This window comes from Odontesthes bonariensis, chromosome 2 (genome assembly GCF_027942865.1).
Source record: "Odontesthes bonariensis isolate fOdoBon6 chromosome 2, fOdoBon6.hap1, whole genome shotgun sequence".
NCBI lineage: Eukaryota > Metazoa > Chordata > Actinopteri > Atheriniformes > Atherinopsidae > Odontesthes > Odontesthes bonariensis.
The window spans coordinates 32,855,033-32,873,145 of record NC_134507.1 but is presented as its reverse complement, the minus strand read 5'-3'; the positions used below and the strand labels follow the sequence as shown (position 1 = coordinate 32,873,145).

Below are 18,113 nucleotides of genomic sequence, written 5' to 3'. Positions count from 1 at the left end.
GCTGTAAGCCTTTTGGCTTCTCCAGGCGCATGCAGTTTGACTGCGTCAAATGCAAAGGCAGTCCCTGTTTGACTTTTTGGAACTGCTCCTTTGTCAGGACAAAGTTAAATGTATGAGGATCAAAGGCAACCATGACCTGGGACACCTTAGCAGATCCAGGATCAGCAAGATGGATCACAGGGTGATCAACAGATGTTTCAACAAAAGACATGCAGAGAGAAGAGAAGACAAGAGAGAAAAATGCTTACAGCACCTGGTATTCCCAAGCGGTCTCCCATCCAAGTACTAACCAGGCCCGACCCTGCTTGGCTTCCGAGTTCGGACGAGATCGGGCGTGTTCAGGGCGGTGTGGCCGTAAGCCACAGTCCCCGTGACAAATATGTGTTACATAGGTGCTGGAACCATACGTTGCCCCTATTTTACCAGAGAGTTGGCTTGAGAGGCTGATGTTGAGCCTGCACGTCGACTTCCCTGATGTGATTGTTCTCTGCAGCTGAAAATGGGACTCTCAGATAACTTAGTGTGTGTCTGTCAAGCTCCTCTGTTCTCTGTGTGTAGTTTGGTGTTCATGGTCATACAGAGAAACCAGGGAAGCTCAATCCCACGACGTGCTCATAAACTGCGTCTTTTCTAAAGATTATAGTTCCATTTTAGAAGTCAGAATACAATGGCTCCCTGAAACTACCACCATGTACCGCTGGTTTTGTTATTTCACAAGAGTTGGGAAGAGTGCACCGTTCCCGGCGGCACTGCAGTACCGGGTCGATGCGTGGAGTGAACGGAGCAAGCCCCTTTTTCAACCCCTGTGCCTAAAAATCCATTTAATATGTAGTCCTCATATAGAGGACGTATCAGATATTAAACTGATAAGAACAGATACTACACTTGATCTTAGCCAAAAGGCCGAGAAGCGATAACCCTCCACTCTTTCACGTCCGAGAGCCCTTCCTGGCACAATGCGCACTTGTGGCGGTGCTCTTTTTTTGCCTACAAAGCGTCACTTTGCACCTCCGCCCACCCGCTGCAGTGAGCACTCTTCAGCCGTTTCAGATGGTACAACTTTGCACTCCCGCCCGCTCCACTGAGCACCATTCAAACAACAACAATTTAGCGCTCCAGGCTTTGAACATGGGCACGGTCTCAAGAAATAAGGTGACTCTACTCCGAGAAGTCACTTGGCACAGCAAGAAGATTTCCTTTGCACAGACAGAATGGGCTTCACCCGCAAAGGTAAAGCCTTCCAAAAATAGAAACAACTCATTAAGGCTGCTCTCCACGGAAGTCTTTAGTAAAAGGCGAAAGACTTGTACGTTATGAAGAGAAACCAGAGTACGAGTATTTGACACTGCGGGAGCAGTGCATCAGGCTAGTTGGCATAGCCACCTTCCCCACGGTGAGCTTTGCTTGGTTGAGACGCTGGCTCCTCGGCCGACCAGGTAGGAACAATCGGGCCCTATTCAATGGCTGCTTTGTCTTTTACTCTGTGCAAAAGACTAGGGGTCTTGAGGCTTTGTTCTGACCGCTCATTGGGTGTAGAGGTTTTTTTCAAGCAATTCTCCCAGTCGGCCCAATCCCAGAGCCATCTCAAAGTGGAGTTCACTTTCACTCTCTTTTCGCAGACTAAAAGCCAGAGTTTTATCTCAGAAGCTAAGCAGAGTCGGGCCTGGTTAGTACTTGGATGGGAGACCGCCTGGGAATACCAGGTGCTGTAAGCCTTTTGGCTTCTCCAGGCGCATGCAGTTTGACTGCGTCAAATGCAAAGGCAGTCCCTGTTTGACTTTTTGGAACTGCTCCTTTGTCAGGACAAAGTTAAATGTATGAGGATCAAAGGCAACCATGACCTGGGACACCTTAGCAGATCCAGGATCAGCAAGATGGATCACAGGGTGATCAACAGATGTTTCAACAAAAGACATGCAGAGAGAAGAGAAGACAAGAGAGAAAAATGCTTACAGCACCTGGTATTCCCAAGCGGTCTCCCATCCAAGTACTAACCAGGCCCGACCCTGCTTGGCTTCCGAGTTCGGACGAGATCGGGCGTGTTCAGGGCGGTGTGGCCGTAAGCCACAGTCCCCGTGACAAATATGTGTTACATAGGTGCTGGAACCATACGTTGCCCCTATTTTACCAGAGAGTTGGCTTGAGAGGCTGATGTTGAGCCTGCACGTCGACTTCCCTGATGTGATTGTTCTCTGCAGCTGAAAATGGGACTCTCAGATAACTTAGTGTGTGTCTGTCAAGCTCCTCTGTTCTCTGTGTGTAGTTTGGTGTTCATGGTCATACAGAGAAACCAGGGAAGCTCAATCCCACGACGTGCTCATAAACTGCGTCTTTTCTAAAGATTATAGTTCCATTTTAGAAGTCAGAATACAATGGCTCCCTGAAACTACCACCATGTACCGCTGGTTTTGTTATTTCACAAGAGTTGGGAAGAGTGCACCGTTCCCGGCGGCACTGCAGTACCGGGTCGATGCGTGGAGTGAACGGAGCAAGCCCCTTTTTCAACCCCTGTGCCTAAAAATCCATTTAATATGTAGTCCTCATATAGAGGACGTATCAGATATTAAACTGATAAGAACAGATACTACACTTGATCTTAGCCAAAAGGCCGAGAAGCGATAACCCTCCACTCTTTCACGTCCGAGAGCCCTTCCTGGCACAATGCGCACTTGTGGCGGTGCTCTTTTTTTGCCTACAAAGCGTCACTTTGCACCTCCGCCCACCCGCTGCAGTGAGCACTCTTCAGCCGTTTCAGATGGTACAACTTTGCACTCCCGCCCGCTCCACTGAGCACCATTCAAACAACAACAATTTAGCGCTCCAGGCTTTGAACATGGGCACGGTCTCAAGAAATAAGGTGACTCTACTCCGAGAAGTCACTTGGCACAGCAAGAAGATTTCCTTTGCACAGACAGAATGGGCTTCACCCGCAAAGGTAAAGCCTTCCAAAAATAGAAACAACTCATTAAGGCTGCTCTCCACGGAAGTCTTTAGTAAAAGGCGAAAGACTTGTACGTTATGAAGAGAAACCAGAGTACGAGTATTTGACACTGCGGGAGCAGTGCATCAGGCTAGTTGGCATAGCCACCTTCCCCACGGTGAGCTTTGCTTGGTTGAGACGCTGGCTCCTCGGCCGACCAGGTAGGAACAATCGGGCCCTATTCAATGGCTGCTTTGTCTTTTACTCTGTGCAAAAGACTAGGGGTCTTGAGGCTTTGTTCTGACCGCTCATTGGGTGTAGAGGTTTTTTTCAAGCAATTCTCCCAGTCGGCCCAATCCCAGAGCCATCTCAAAGTGGAGTTCACTTTCACTCTCTTTTCGCAGACTAAAAGCCAGAGTTTTATCTCAGAAGCTAAGCAGAGTCGGGCCTGGTTAGTACTTGGATGGGAGACCGCCTGGGAATACCAGGTGCTGTAAGCCTTTTGGCTTCTCCAGGCGCATGCAGTTTGACTGCGTCAAATGCAAAGGCAGTCCCTGTTTGACTTTTTGGAACTGCTCCTTTGTCAGGACAAAGTTAAATGTATGAGGATCAAAGGCAACCATGACCTGGGACACCTTAGCAGATCCAGGATCAGCAAGATGGATCACAGGGTGATCAACAGATGTTTCAACAAAAGACATGCAGAGAGAAGAGAAGACAAGAGAGAAAAATGCTTACAGCACCTGGTATTCCCAAGCGGTCTCCCATCCAAGTACTAACCAGGCCCGACCCTGCTTGGCTTCCGAGTTCGGACGAGATCGGGCGTGTTCAGGGCGGTGTGGCCGTAAGCCACAGTCCCCGTGACAAATATGTGTTACATAGGTGCTGGAACCATACGTTGCCCCTATTTTACCAGAGAGTTGGCTTGAGAGGCTGATGTTGAGCCTGCACGTCGACTTCCCTGATGTGATTGTTCTCTGCAGCTGAAAATGGGACTCTCAGATAACTTAGTGTGTGTCTGTCAAGCTCCTCTGTTCTCTGTGTGTAGTTTGGTGTTCATGGTCATACAGAGAAACCAGGGAAGCTCAATCCCACGACGTGCTCATAAACTGCGTCTTTTCTAAAGATTATAGTTCCATTTTAGAAGTCAGAATACAATGGCTCCCTGAAACTACCACCATGTACCGCTGGTTTTGTTATTTCACAAGAGTTGGGAAGAGTGCACCGTTCCCGGCGGCACTGCAGTACCGGGTCGATGCGTGGAGTGAACGGAGCAAGCCCCTTTTTCAACCCCTGTGCCTAAAAATCCATTTAATATGTAGTCCTCATATAGAGGACGTATCAGATATTAAACTGATAAGAACAGATACTACACTTGATCTTAGCCAAAAGGCCGAGAAGCGATAACCCTCCACTCTTTCACGTCCGAGAGCCCTTCCTGGCACAATGCGCACTTGTGGCGGTGCTCTTTTTTTGCCTACAAAGCGTCACTTTGCACCTCCGCCCACCCGCTGCAGTGAGCACTCTTCAGCCGTTTCAGATGGTACAACTTTGCACTCCCGCCCGCTCAGGACAAAGTTAAATGTATGAGGATCAAAACCAACAATGGCCTGGGACATCTCAGCAGGTCCAGGATCAGAAACATGGAGACTGAGGGCCAATAGAAACAGAGGTGTCTGCCAACCAATCAGCAGCAGCCGAAACTGGTTAACTTCCTCGTGTCTGTGTGTCTGTGTGTGTGTGTGTGTCACAGGGTGATCGGCAAATTTTTCAACACAAGACATGCAGGACGCAGAAGTAAATGTAACTGTATTTTTTTGAAGAATTGGAAAGAATTGTCCTTGTGGATAAAAATCATGTCATTAACATCCATTTCTGTGACGGAAGTTAATAATTATTTGTGTTGACAGCAGCACCGTCACTGTGAAGGAGAGAGCATGAGAGTGTTATAAATAGTAGCCGATGGATCACTATTGTCTATACCTGGGTGGTAGAACACAAACAGTTATACACATAGATTATATAAACCACCCCAGTCAGAACATCACCTGAGATGTCTACCCTTTGAGGGACATTTGTTTTTTGAGGTGTGGGAGTTAGAGGCAGCTGGAAGCTCTAACAGTCAACCAGCCACAGAGGATGAAGCTCTGATCACTTTTTTCTCATTCTCATGAGAAAATCTCAGCAATCTCATTGCTTTACAACTTCACCGCTTGACTAGGCACATGGATTATCTATATACAATACATCTTCACTGTAAAGTCCAATAGCTGTCCTGACATACATACATTCCTTAACTTTATTAGGTTAATTACCATATGCACTTATGACTGATTTTTATGAAGTAAAAGTTAGTTGCATGGTGAAAAATGCAAAAAACTTGTGTTTAGAGGGAAGATGACTTTATTTAGAGTGAAGCTCATTCAACAATTAGTAGCAACACAGTCTCACTCCCACTGCGCATTCAAAGAAGAAGAAGTGTGCATGCATGCGACATTCAGTCTCTCCCCCTCAGCAAAGTATATTAGGTCTATGTCAGCAACGCAGCAGTCCAGCACACAGGCCGGGGCACTGAGGGCAGCCTGCTGAGTCCAGTTTTTTAAATTCTTTTGAAGAAGAATAAATAAGGTAAGTTATCAAGCAAGTATGTTTGTTAATATGTTTTAATTACTGCTCTGACTGTTAGCGTTCACAAGCTAACGTTAGCATTAGTTAGCTAGCTAACGAACCAAACAGGCATAACGTTAGCCTGTTCAGGCCATGGTTAAGGCGAGTTTGGGAGGTTTCCCAGTCCTGTGATTATCTTAAAACCTTCGAAAAGTTCCAAAGCCTAATTACTTTGAAAGTCTCACATTTGAAATGTTGTAGCATGAGTTTTCCGATTTCCCCAAATTGACAGCGATGGCATTTTGGCCTGACTTTCAAATTTGCAAGGTGGAAATGACAGTTTTCAGTTAAAGGCTGATTCATACTCGGCGTGACCTCGCTCATACTAGCTGGTCGCAAATGGCGCAAACGGTCACGTGTCCCAAAATTCCGCCACGCCCCCCGTCGCAAGCTAGAAAATCCTCGCGCGGCGCAAGGGCGCGCACACAACTTTTTTTCTGACTACGCGCGCGCTCCACCGGAAACAGCTGACCAAGAGAAAGGAAACATGAACACTGCAGAGACCGCGGTGACCGAGAGGATGCGCCTCTACAAACATCTGTACGACACGTCTATGAAGTTACACTGGGACAACGTTTGACAAAGTTCGTCTTGTTGCAAAGGACGAACATTCCACCTTCTCTTCTGTTTTTGCCGCAGCCGCTTAGCTCTGAGATACATATAGGCTACAGTTCTACACCCAGAATAAATTCATTCCGCATCAGATGTGCCAGCCTCTGCTGACGTGACACCACAGGTGGCACTGTGTATGCTTTCTTCGTATGCTTTTCAGCTTGTTTCCTCAACAGTGACGCTCGCTGGTCTGGAGAGAACTGCAAATGTGACGCATTCTCGGCGCAAACTGCGCTTATGAGCTGAAGGAACTGTGAAGGGGCTGGCGCTTTCGATGACGTCATTAATGGTTCTCGAGCCAGAACAGTTGCGCGTTTGCGCCGAGTATGAATCAGCCTTAAGGCAGCATGAATGTGTTTGATGCAGAGAGGAGGATAAATGAGGTTCATAATGCACTGGCGCTGTCTTTCCTTGGGGAAATGGTGAAGGCTGGTGTAGTAGCATAGATGCTTTCGCATCCTATGAGTCATGACGGCCCTAATTGCACACCGCAATAAGGGTAAATAGCCATTTACTGCAGGTGGGATGGACTATATAGCCCAGTTACCTCCTCATCTCGCTCTTTTTGCGCTCCATGCCCATATTATTTCCCAGCAGAGTGGCTGAGCTCAGGTGTCTTGCTCCGTGTGCTACACATAACCCAGTTGGTTTGAGGTGGTATTACTATTTTCAAAATAAATTGGCAATTGGCAACAATTTATCAAGAACCCATTTTAAATTTTGAACTTCATACCAATATTGTTCCATATGTAGTATCTATGTGGGGGAAAATTATGTTTGTAGATCAATGACCAAGAAAGAAGCATCTGTTTGTGAAAGTAGGATAGTTTTGAGGGGATTTTTTCAACGTTATAATTACAAAGTAAAAAGAAATTTAGGCCTCCTAATTTAGAGAAAATTAAATTCGGTATGAAGTTCCAAATTGAAGATGTGTTCTTGATAAATTGTTTAAGCCAATTTATCCGTAAGGTCACTGTGAGTGTTCATAATGGCCAAATGTGTTAGTCTCTCCTGCGTCATGGTGCTGCGCAGCCAGGTTTTCAGGCTGAGACAGAGCGCTCAGATGCTGTGACAGATATGGGCAGGGCCAGGGAAAGCCTAATGATCTTCTCCACCTCTGACAGCATGGAGCGGGGTTGGTGCTGCAAGGTTTGCAGGATGGACCCCTTTGCAGGAAAGCCCTCCTCTGTCCCCCGTCCCTGCATACAACTATAAAGAATGTGAAGGGGACAAAGGGCCTCCTCACACTGGAGGGCAAAGTTGTTCAGGTATGTTGATTTGTCTTCATCAGAAGAACACACTAATACACTCAGATAAATGACCGTGCTTAATTGTAATTCAGAGATACAAACATTTTAGGTAGACAAAGTAATGCAGTAAAAATCTGTGATTTTCTTGTAAACAACAGACTTTCTGCAGCTTTATTGTCTAATGACCAGTATTTGAAATGTTTTATTACGGAAAAGCTGTTGCAATGACATGTTTAGGTCTAATTAGATCACTAAGTGATTGAACTTGTTCTTATTTAGCTCTCAGCTGTGAAAAAGGTCCGCAGTGGGAGAGAGGAGGTCCCGCTGCGTGAGGTGAAGCTGCAGCAGGTAAGACCAGAGAACGGGAGGATTGGAGAGGAGGGACAACCTCTGTGGTTTCTAGATAAGGGAAGATAAAATAAGATAACTTTCATATTCTGTGAGTACCTTAGTAGTCTATGGGAGTGTGCTAACTGTCTCTTTCTGTGGCGCTGGTTGTTTATATGTTTACTGTGGTCACTTGTAGGCTGCACATTACAGAGTAATCTCTGGTGCCTTTATAGTTCTGACATCTCATACTGTGTTCTGTACAGGATAAAGCTTCTGCCTCCCTCACGCTGTGGCGGGAAGCTGCAGTCCAGGAGCTGGACCTCGGCAGCCAGTGCAGGATTACCCACTTAAAGTCCAACATGGATGCAGGAGGGGACTTCCTGCACACAACACCCTACAGCAATGTAGAAGTAAAAAGCATTCTAATTCATCTAATCTAAAAACACATTCTAATCAGAATCAGAATGAGCTTTATTTGCCAAGTCGGTAGGCACATACAAGGAGTTGTTTTCTCTGGTTTAAACATGTAAAAGGCCACATGAAGTTTGGAGGTCTGCAGCAATTGACTCTGCAGAAAGGTCGCCAACCTTCTGCAGAGTCCATTGCTACAGACCTCCAAACCCGCTCTGTCATTTTACGTGGCCGACCACTTGGTGGCTGAGCTGCTGGCGTTCCCAGTCGCTTCCACTTTGTTCTAACACCACTGACAGCTGACTGTGGGACATTTAGGAGCGAGGAAATGTCTCCACTGGACTTGTTGCACAGGTGGCATCCTATCATGACACCACGCTGGAATCCACTGAGCTCCTGAGAGCGAGCCATTCTTTCACAGATGCTTGTAGAAGCAGTCTGCATGCCGAGGGGCTTGCATTTCTACACCTGTGGCCATGGAAGTGATGGGAACACCTGAATTTAATTATCTGGATGAGTGAGTGAATACTGTTGGCAATCTAGTGTATATTATACAGACATAAAATGGCAAATGATCTGACACAATTGAGAAAGAGATTAAAGAAATAAACAAGGAGTAAGAAAGGGGTTTAATATCTAGCTGCAAGGTATTATGGGACATAAGTGCTGTTTGTTTTGGCAGGTGCTGATTGTGACTGATGAGGCAGCTGGAGTGGAGGTGATGGGCGTGATGGAGAGCAGCACAAGGGGGGTGCTGGAGCTCCTCATGTCCAGCACCGAAGTCTTTTATATTTCCCAGGACTTGTGGGAGCCCTTGAAAAGGGTAAAGTCTTTCTAAATATAAAATATATTGGGACAAAAATCATTAACATTGAGGCAGTGGAAAGACCCTGCCCTCTGGCAGAATAAATTTCATATATATGTATATAGTTTACACATAGTTAATATTGTTTTATGTTCTATTTTTATTAATGACGTTTCTTTGAAAATATAATAAAAATGAATTTAAATCCAGCATTTGGCTCAGTTGTATTGCTGTGGTAATATAGTCTGTGAAGATGAAGTGAAGATAAAAACTCTCCCAACCAAGGCTCAGTTCTGAAATACTACTGACAGGAATTTCAGATGTGAGATGGTGACAGAGGGAGGACACCTGGAAGAAACCCTGGACAGAATCAGACTTCAGATTTATTCATCTATTCAATAAAGATATATTTCAGTACTCTGTTTTAACGTAACATATAACAGTACAGATGCACATGTTCATTTATTTGTCATTTCAGTTCAGTTTTATTAACACAGACACAATTAAAAGAAGTAGCTTAGCTAAGGAATCCTACAAAATGCACCGTAACTTCTGTTCAATCCCGAGCACGCACAGAACTGTGGGAACAAAAAACTGAGTTTTAACAGGAAGAAACCTCCATCAGAACCAGAACCAGGAAGGGCGGCCATCTGCCTGGAGCAGCTGGGGCTGAGAGGACAGAAAAGAGGGGACAACAAGCAGCGTAACACCAGGCCAGGGACACCTGCTGAGAGAGAGGAACAAGTTAATGACAACAATGATGTCACATGTACATGGAGAGGTGCATCATGGGAGCTCCCCCAGCAGGCTGGGCCTATAGCAGCAGAACTATGGGATGTTTCAGGCTCAGCTGAGCCATCCCTAACTATAAGCTTTATCAGAAAGGAAAGTTTTAAGCCTGATCTTAAAAGTAGAGAGGGTGTCTGCTTCCTGAAGCCAAACTGGCAGCTGGTTCCACAGAGAGGGGCCTGATAACGGAAGGCTCTGCTCTGCCATTTACACAAAAGGCTGAGATTAACATTATGCAGGACAGGTCCGATCCCTCGGTCAGTATATAGCTCATGCAAATTTGACTGTATCCATTGAACTTATGATAGAATCATGCACCGTATTAGTCATTTTGGGGAACTCTGATTAAAGTTTTAATAATGTCTCTTGCTGAGATTACATTTTATAACATTTAAGTCTAACACACCATGTTATTGTGATAAAATGAAAGGTTGCGACTCTTAAATAACAGCACAACAGCTACAAGACGTCCAGGTTACACATATAACAGGGCTAAAACTGACAGGATTTCAGGGGAAAAACACTTTGAAAGATGGAAGTTGTAATAATCCTAAACCTGTCACTTGATTTCATTGTAAGACACAAATTTTTTTTGTACTATTAACAAAATTTCAACAAACTTCTATAACTGCTTAACTTTAAAAAAATCACAAAAATGTGCACAGTCGTCACTTGACGGATAAACATACATTTATATTTATATCTAAATATCTGTTGTTGTAATATAATGTAAATGTAATATAAATATCTCAAGTGTTTCCAGTTAAAGCGAGTCTGCCATGTCAGCAGAAAGTATTACCTTATTGCTGAATATACTGTCCTGTTCCTGTGGGCAGTGTCAGTGATTGACAGATAAAGCAGCCAATCAGCACATGATGTTCACTGCAGGGCAGCTGCTTACTCGTGTGTACAGTATCTGACTAAATACATCACAAAGAAGGAAAGTGGTCTGTCAGAGTACCTGCAAACTGTCATGGAGAATTCCAACATGGACAGAGTTAATGAGTGTGATGAGATGAGAGCTGTCATGCAGGCTTACTCCAGAAAGAGAGAGATCAGTGCTCAGGAGTGTGTGACTCGTGCATGTGGAATAAAGATGAAGAAGTGCTCACGCAGTGTTGTGTTCATTCCCATTGATGACAATCCAGTGAAAATGAGTCGCCCCATGTCATTCTTGGAGGACACCCCGTCAGAGTCTTGTAATGTCTGGATGACGAGTTTGAGTGACAAATACAAAGCCAGACCCGAGACCCCAGAGTATGAGGAGATGTGCTCGGCTGATTTTGCTGCTAGCTGCAGGTTTGTCAGTGCAGACCACTCAAAGCGTGATGGTGTTTCACCACTTCTGAATGAGCTGGGATTTGTCCAAAGGCGGAAAAATGATAAGCCCTCTGTCATCAGATATTACCAATGTTCCAAGGAGAAACACCCCGAGCAGTTTTATGCCAGATTACTGAGACTGCACCTTCCTCACCGATCCGAGTATGAAATACCAAGTGCCCATCTTCCAACCTACGAGTCTTTGTACAACTCTGGCTGGGTGCAGCTCCCAGGCTCAAACCGTCCTGAGAGCGTGAAAAGCATTATACAAACACACAGAGACTAATATGAGAATCACACTGAGGAGATTGAGAATGCACTTGTAGAGTTTGAGGAGAGCAGAGAGCATGTGATGGATGAATGGTGGAATCTGGCTCCTGAATCTGAAGTTGTGATGATGAGCTGCAGCAAAGAGAGCCAGACGATGAGCAGGAAAATGTGCCCGACTATTGTCCTCAGTCTGCTGCTGTGACAGAAATGAGAGCCATCAGAGAACCCCCAGCTGTGGATCCAGCTGTGCTGCGGCAGATGTATCAGAACCTGAAGCAGAAGCAGGCCTGTGTGTTCCATGCTATCAGAGACTGCTGCATTAAACTTGTGTGTGGCCTAAATCCAGAGCAGTTTTTCTTTTATGTCAACGGTGGTGCAGGAACAGGAAAGTCCCACCTGATGAAATGCATTTACTCAGAGGCATCTAAGATACTGAGCAAACTGCAGCTGTATGCAGAGGAGTTTGGCATGTCAAAGCCAACTGTTTTACTCTCTTCTTTCACTGGAACTGCAGCTTTCAGCATCTGTGGCACAACACTGCACTCTCTGCTGAAGCTTCCACGCAGTCTGAAAGCACCAATCCTAACCAACTGGATGAACTCAGATCTGAACCTTTTAATGCTCAAATCCTCATTATCGATGAGATCTCCATGGTTTCAAAGCCTCTTTTTGCTTATGTGGACGCAGGACTGAAACAGATCAAAGGCAATCAGAGAGCGTTTGGTGGAATGTCAGTTTTAGCTGTTGGAGATTTCTATCAGCTGCCGCCTGTGCGCCAGTCTAAACCTCTGTGTGTACACGACCCAGCAGATACTGACCTGTGGCAGGAACATTTTCAGATGATCACTCTGACTGAGATCATGAGACAGAAGGATGATGTTGCCTTTGCAGACGTGCTGAACAGGATTGGGGTGAAACCAAAGGCAGACGAGCTGTCTCAGGCTGACAGAGATTTGTTGTCACAGGCCATCACTGAACCAGCTCTTTGTCCCACTGAGCTTCTGCACATTTTCCCCACCAATAAGTTGGTTGATGAACACAACTCAGCAACACTGGCTTTGTTCCATTCCAACATTATCACGATGGATGCAGATGACTTCCAGAAAGATCCCGAACAGGCAGAATGGCCCGTAAAGACACACCATGTAAGGGAGGCCGAAATGATTTCGCCCACACTCTGAAAGCTGCTGCAGGGGCTCGTGTCATGCTCACCAGAAACTTTGACATTCAGAACGGTCTGGTTAACGGTGCTTCTGCCACACTGATGTGCATAGTGACTTCTGAGGATGATCAACACATCACTAAGCTGGGCCTGAGGATGGATAATCAGACAGGTGTAGCAAGAATCCAGAGTGGAGCTCCAGAATCCGCCAATCTGGTTTACATGGAGAGAGCAGAGGAGAAGCTGAAACAGAACGGAGTGCTACGTAGACAGTTTCCTGTGACGCTGGCGTTCTCCTGCACTGTCCATAAAACCCAGGGCCTCACAACACATGCAGCTGAGAGACGTCACCCTGCTGAGAGCTACAAGAGCCATACCTGCTTCAAAGACTTTCTGCAGGGACACCACGTCCATATTTCTAGAAATGAGAGCTGCTCCTTCCAAAGTGGGATGAATGCCGTCTCTCCAGGTTTTCTCCAGAAAGATTCCCAATTATCTATGTAGCCCACGTTGTTTGCTGGACACCATCTGGACAACCAGCGGTTGAAGGACGACATGCGGCTAAACATGTCATCACTGGTCAGATTTGGCAGGGGTCCAGAGAAAACTACGGAGTCCCACATTGTTTTGGAAAAATTACACAACGATGCAATATTAATTTTAGTGACCTCCGATTGGCGTAACCGGGTGTCATTAACGCCGACGTGAATAACAGTTTCACCGTATTTACGTTTATCCTTAGCCAGCAGTTTTAAATAGGATTCTATGTCGCCCGCTCTGGCCCCTGGAATGCATTTGACTATGGCCGATCATCGAATCGAATAGAAACATCCTACAACTTTCAGTTCAGCTCACTCAATGTCAGTGTTGCTTCCATCTTTTTTTATTTCAAAATTCTCTTATTCTAAAGTGGAGATTAGTTGCCAAAAGTATGTGTAAATGAATCTGTAACACTACAAATCCCTGCTGTGAGTGTAAACTTGTGGAGGGTCAATGTAAACTCCAAGTAAAAGCCGGGATAACAGTTTGTCTAGCTAAAAATTGCATTGTAAAAAAAGAAGAGCTGTTCACTTAACTGTCAGTGGCTTTAATGTTGGGAATGTTCAGTCTATGTCCTCAATAACTTCACTCATGTTGAGTGAAGGGAGAGCCAACTGCTACAGCTCCAAACAATATAGTAAGACAGGACATTTTTGCAATTGTTATCAGCACTCTTAATTAACAATTTGGGTGAGCAAAGAGAGACGCATTTGAGATCAAGTAAGGTACCCAAAGTTAAAGTGATACTCCGGAGTAAATTCAACCTGGGGTCATATGAACGGTGATATCCAGCCAAGTAGCCCACCCGCAGTTTTTTCGATATTGGCTGAACATCAGCTGAGTTACTGAGTTATCCCGAATAGCTTCGTACAAGGATTAATGGATCCAGGTCCGTATCTCCAAAATTACCACACTAAAATCACATGCCATGACACCAAACTTCTACAGTAGTACAAATACGGTCTGTACTCACAAAGCGATGCATTTGGAAGTTTGAAAATAGTCCAGGAGTTTATTATTATCAACACAAGCCTGATAGCTTCTCTGCAGCTAAAGCTACGTCGACGTCACTCCAAGGCGCCGGGAGCTTCAAAGTAAGATGAGGGTTGATCTACTACTGTAGACAACAAAGTATATGCTATATTCTACATGTTTTTTTATGAATTTTTATGTTGTAGAGTTGTGAAATTATTTTATCAATGGAGAAATTGAGCAGCCTTGCTTTGTTGTCTACAGTAGTAGATCAACCCTCATCTTACTTTGAAGCTCCCGGCGCCTTGGAGTGACGTCGACGTAGCTTTAGCTGCAGAGAAGCTATCAGGCTTGTGTTGATAATAATAAACTCCTGGACTATTTTCAAACTTCCAAATGCATCGCTTTGTGAGTACAGACCATATTTGTACTACTGTAGAAGTTTGGTGTCATGGCATGTGATTTTAGTGTGGTAATTTTGGAGATACGGACCTGGATCCATTAACCCTTGTACGAAGCTATTCGGGATAACTCAGTAACTCAGCTGATGTTCAGCCAAGATCGAAAAAACTGCGGGTGGGCTACTTGGCTGGATATCACCGTTCAAATGACCCCAGGTTGAATTTACTCCGGAGTATCACTTTAACCATCAAGCTTTCTGTATCGGTTTCTTAAAGTAGGAAGGCTTGTCTGGGATTTGAACCTGGGACCTCTTGCACCCTAAGCCTAAGCGAGAATCATACCGCTAGACCAGGGGTCTCCAACCTTTTCCCCTCTGAGAGCTACTTTCACAAAATAAAAATGGCCGAGAGCTACTCGTGTTTTGTAACATTTATTGTCATCGCTCATTTTGAACAAACAAACTCAATAAGCCTTCTTTTCCTGAACATTTGCAATATGTTACTGTCCACATCTCACATTCTGTATTAAAACATAAAAAATAAAGAACAAAAATTGCATTCACAATAAAAACCATTTAGTTCAGTTCAATATTGAGCAGTGAAGGTGTGTGTGTGTGAGTGTGTGTGTGTGTGTGTGTGTGAATGTGTTCAGAAGTTCAGCCTTTTTAGCTATTGAGATGACTGACACTGCAAGGAGTCAACAAGAGAGGTGTATGCTGGAGTGTATCCACTTAAGTTCACTCTTATGGAGTCATTTAAATGTTCATCGGTCAGTCTCGTTCTGAGCTTTGATTTCAGGACATTCATGTCAGAAAAAGCTGACTCACAGAGGTATGTAGACCCAAACAAAGCAGACATTTTCAGAGCTGCTTGGTGAAGATTTTCATAATCATATGGCTCTACCAACCTCCAGAAATGCTGTGAATGCTGCTGAGACTTTAACTGCACATTATTTTGAAGGTTTATAACCTCCATTTCCATTTCCTCAGGATCGACTCAGAAAAGTTCAGCCATCTGTCCTGAAATCTCACTTATGTCCACATTCATGAAATGGTTGGCCATAAATGTCACACAGGGCTCAAGTTTCTCAAAGTCACTGAATCTGTCAGCAAACTCCTGTCCAAGCCTTGATAAGAGGTCACAATACTTGGACACATTTAAAACGCTGGCTGCACCTATGTGACTGTCCAGCATCTTTGAGATAGAGGGGAAGTGCTGAAATCTTCTGCTTTTCACTTGCTGAATGTACAATGACAGTTTTGCACTGAACGACAACACTGATCATGTTGTCGCCATCGTAAACTCCTTCTCACTGGCCTAGCAAGCCAGACCTGTACAGCTTTTATTGACGCTGGATAGCAGTGTGGGCGGGATAAACGGTTGTCTGTCAAGTTGCGTCTGCACTCAACGCCACGCAATAGGATGGCGCAACAACCAATCAGAGCGTCGTCCCACCAACAGAGCAAGCTGGTAAATTAAACTTTTACCGTACCCGGTGAGCAAAACTCCGAAAACGTCCTTTTTTTTCAAGAAAAACTTAAGTGCAGTTATCTGTTCGTCTCGCAAAGAAAATTTTATATTAAAATCTTCTAGAGTCGCTACCAAAGCCAACTCGAAAGCCTGTTCGCTGGGCGCAGCCACTGTTTACCTCTCTCTGGAACTACACACTGAAACGTAGCACCTCTGTCGTCACTGGGTAGCCTGGCCTCCGACCCCGCTCCTCACGATTTGATTGGCCTGATTAAGTTTTGATTTTCAGCCTCACAAAACGACCACAAGTGACTAGACTAGCCCGGGAGCAAATTCAATTTGCAGTCGCTGGTCAGTGACCAGTCGCTGGTTTGCTGAGAGACCAATTAAGTTTTCAAATTAATGTATGATTCATTGGCCCTTTGGTGAGCTACTTGGAAAGGGGCGGCGAGCTACTGGTAGCTCGCGAGCGACCTGTTGGAGACCCCTGCCCTAGACCAACGAGCCAAAAGGTGGTCTTTTTGCGTTTCGTGAGAGCGCGCGGACAGCTGACGTAGCCATGGAATCCTGGGAATTTGTGATTGCTTTCTTTCTTCTTTGACTTTTCCAGAGCAATGAGCCTATATTGTTTGGAGTTGGCTCTCCCTTCACTCAACATGAGTGAAGTTATTAGGCACATACACTGAACAGCCCACAAAAACTCCTGAGACCAATGAGTCAATACTCACCGCCAGGTTCCACCAATTCACATCACATTTTATGAAGAAGCCCAACTTTAAGACAGAACAGGCCTATATCTCCATTTCTCTACCATTGACTTGAAAGCGTTTCAATCTGGATTTATAGAACAAATACCAAAACTGCTTTAGATAATACTGCAGAGGGTGTGCTAACATGATACAGGTATTTATGCGTGGATCTGTCTTTCAAATTCCAGATAAGAAATTCATTTAAGAAGGACTTGAAGTAGGGGCGGTTGGTGGCGTAGTGGGTTAAGCAGCCGCCCCATGTACAGAGGCTACAGTCCTCGCTGCAGCTGGCCCTGGCTCGACTCCCGCACCGAGTGGCTCTGTGCTGCGTGTCTTTCCCTTTTAAAATACTTTTAAAAAAAAAGGAAGGACTTGAAGCAACTTCAGAATGAGTGATGGAGGTTTGAGCTGTATTTCCCTATTTGGGGCTTTGATTCCAAATGCATTCAATGTTATCGTCATTGATTCAATCCTTCTCTGATTTCACAGCAAAGCAGAGACACAAGGCCAGTAAACCAGGATAGGGCTCATCCGGGATTTGAACCTGGGACCTCTCGCACCCAGAGCGAGAATCATACCCCTAGACCAAAGAGCCAGGGTTTGCAACTTTAGATGTCATATGAGCGCCGCGTGCCACATATAGCAAAACAATACCCCCTTTTGAAACTTTTTTTTTTTTTTTTTTTTTAATTATTATTATTATTAACATTTTACTGAGTCCGGTTTTGAAATGATGTTTTGAAAACCTGAGCGATTAAAAACGACTGAAAACAATGCCCCGAAATGAGCCACCTCCTCACGCACACCCGACCTCTATCTCTCTTCCTTTGTCACGTGAACTCGCGCGGTCGTTTGCAGGGCGCACCAGATGCGCTGCAGCAGCTTAGCAGCTTAGCAGGCAGGTCGCAGGCAGGCTTCTTCTCCCGTGCCCCACCAGCCAGGTAACATACAGATCAAGTAAAATCGTACCGTTTGCCCTCTAAGCCCAACGTGTAATCATTTTGTTGTGCAGTAAAATGTCTCATACAGCACCAAACAAATAAGCATTTTTAGCCGACTGGTCACCTGATAAACTAGTTTAACGCTCTAGCCCAAATCAAAAAATGCCCATCTGCCTTCATGTAATGACAACAGTCAGTAGCCTATAACTCCTTCTCGTCCTTTTTGGTCTCTTTATTGTCTTTGTCTCTGTCTGTATATTGATTTACTAATTGCAGCACAATGCCAAGAAAGGAGAGGCTGAAGAGAGAAAAAGGTAAAGGAGCTACAGCAGGCAGCCCAGGGAAGCAGCTCTCTGCTCTCCTGGATGAAAGCAAAGCCAAATGATGAAAGGTCAGAGTCATGGTCACAATCACGTTAACTGTTTAGCGCCTTGTATGCTATTGATCTGCTCCTTTGGGTTAATGTTATTGAAAAATCTTAAAAACTGTTCACATTTTATTTTT

At 44.9% G+C, this 18,113-nt stretch overlaps 8 non-coding genes across 8 annotated transcripts; all 8 read right to left on the bottom strand.

Moving 5' to 3' along the window:
• Nucleotides 1-241: 241 nt before the first annotated feature.
• Nucleotides 242-360, bottom strand: LOC142368924 (5S ribosomal RNA). The gene has a single exon (XR_012767457.1). It is a non-coding gene; the product is annotated as a 5S ribosomal RNA (ribosomal RNA).
• A 364-nt stretch (nt 361-724) lies between these two features.
• Nucleotides 725-915, bottom strand: LOC142367431 (U2 spliceosomal RNA). The gene has a single exon (XR_012767092.1). It is a non-coding gene; the product is annotated as a U2 spliceosomal RNA (small nuclear RNA).
• Nucleotides 916-1,220: 305 nt separating this feature from the next.
• Nucleotides 1,221-1,333, bottom strand: LOC142374040 (U5 spliceosomal RNA). The gene has a single exon (XR_012768629.1). It is a non-coding gene; the product is annotated as a U5 spliceosomal RNA (small nuclear RNA).
• Nucleotides 1,334-1,946: 613 nt separating this feature from the next.
• Nucleotides 1,947-2,065, bottom strand: LOC142368857 (5S ribosomal RNA). Its single transcript, XR_012767440.1, has one exon. It is a non-coding gene; the product is annotated as a 5S ribosomal RNA (ribosomal RNA).
• Nucleotides 2,066-2,429: 364 nt separating this feature from the next.
• Nucleotides 2,430-2,620, bottom strand: LOC142367425 (U2 spliceosomal RNA). Its single transcript, XR_012767089.1, has one exon. It is a non-coding gene; the product is annotated as a U2 spliceosomal RNA (small nuclear RNA).
• Nucleotides 2,621-2,925: 305 nt separating this feature from the next.
• LOC142374034 (U5 spliceosomal RNA) lies at nt 2,926-3,038 on the bottom strand. The gene has a single exon (XR_012768628.1). It is a non-coding gene; the product is annotated as a U5 spliceosomal RNA (small nuclear RNA).
• A 613-nt stretch (nt 3,039-3,651) lies between these two features.
• On the bottom strand, nt 3,652-3,770 carry LOC142368795 (5S ribosomal RNA). Its single transcript, XR_012767424.1, has one exon. It is a non-coding gene; the product is annotated as a 5S ribosomal RNA (ribosomal RNA).
• A 364-nt stretch (nt 3,771-4,134) lies between these two features.
• Nucleotides 4,135-4,325, bottom strand: LOC142367419 (U2 spliceosomal RNA). The gene has a single exon (XR_012767087.1). It is a non-coding gene; the product is annotated as a U2 spliceosomal RNA (small nuclear RNA).
• Nucleotides 4,326-18,113: the final 13,788 nt, after the last annotated feature.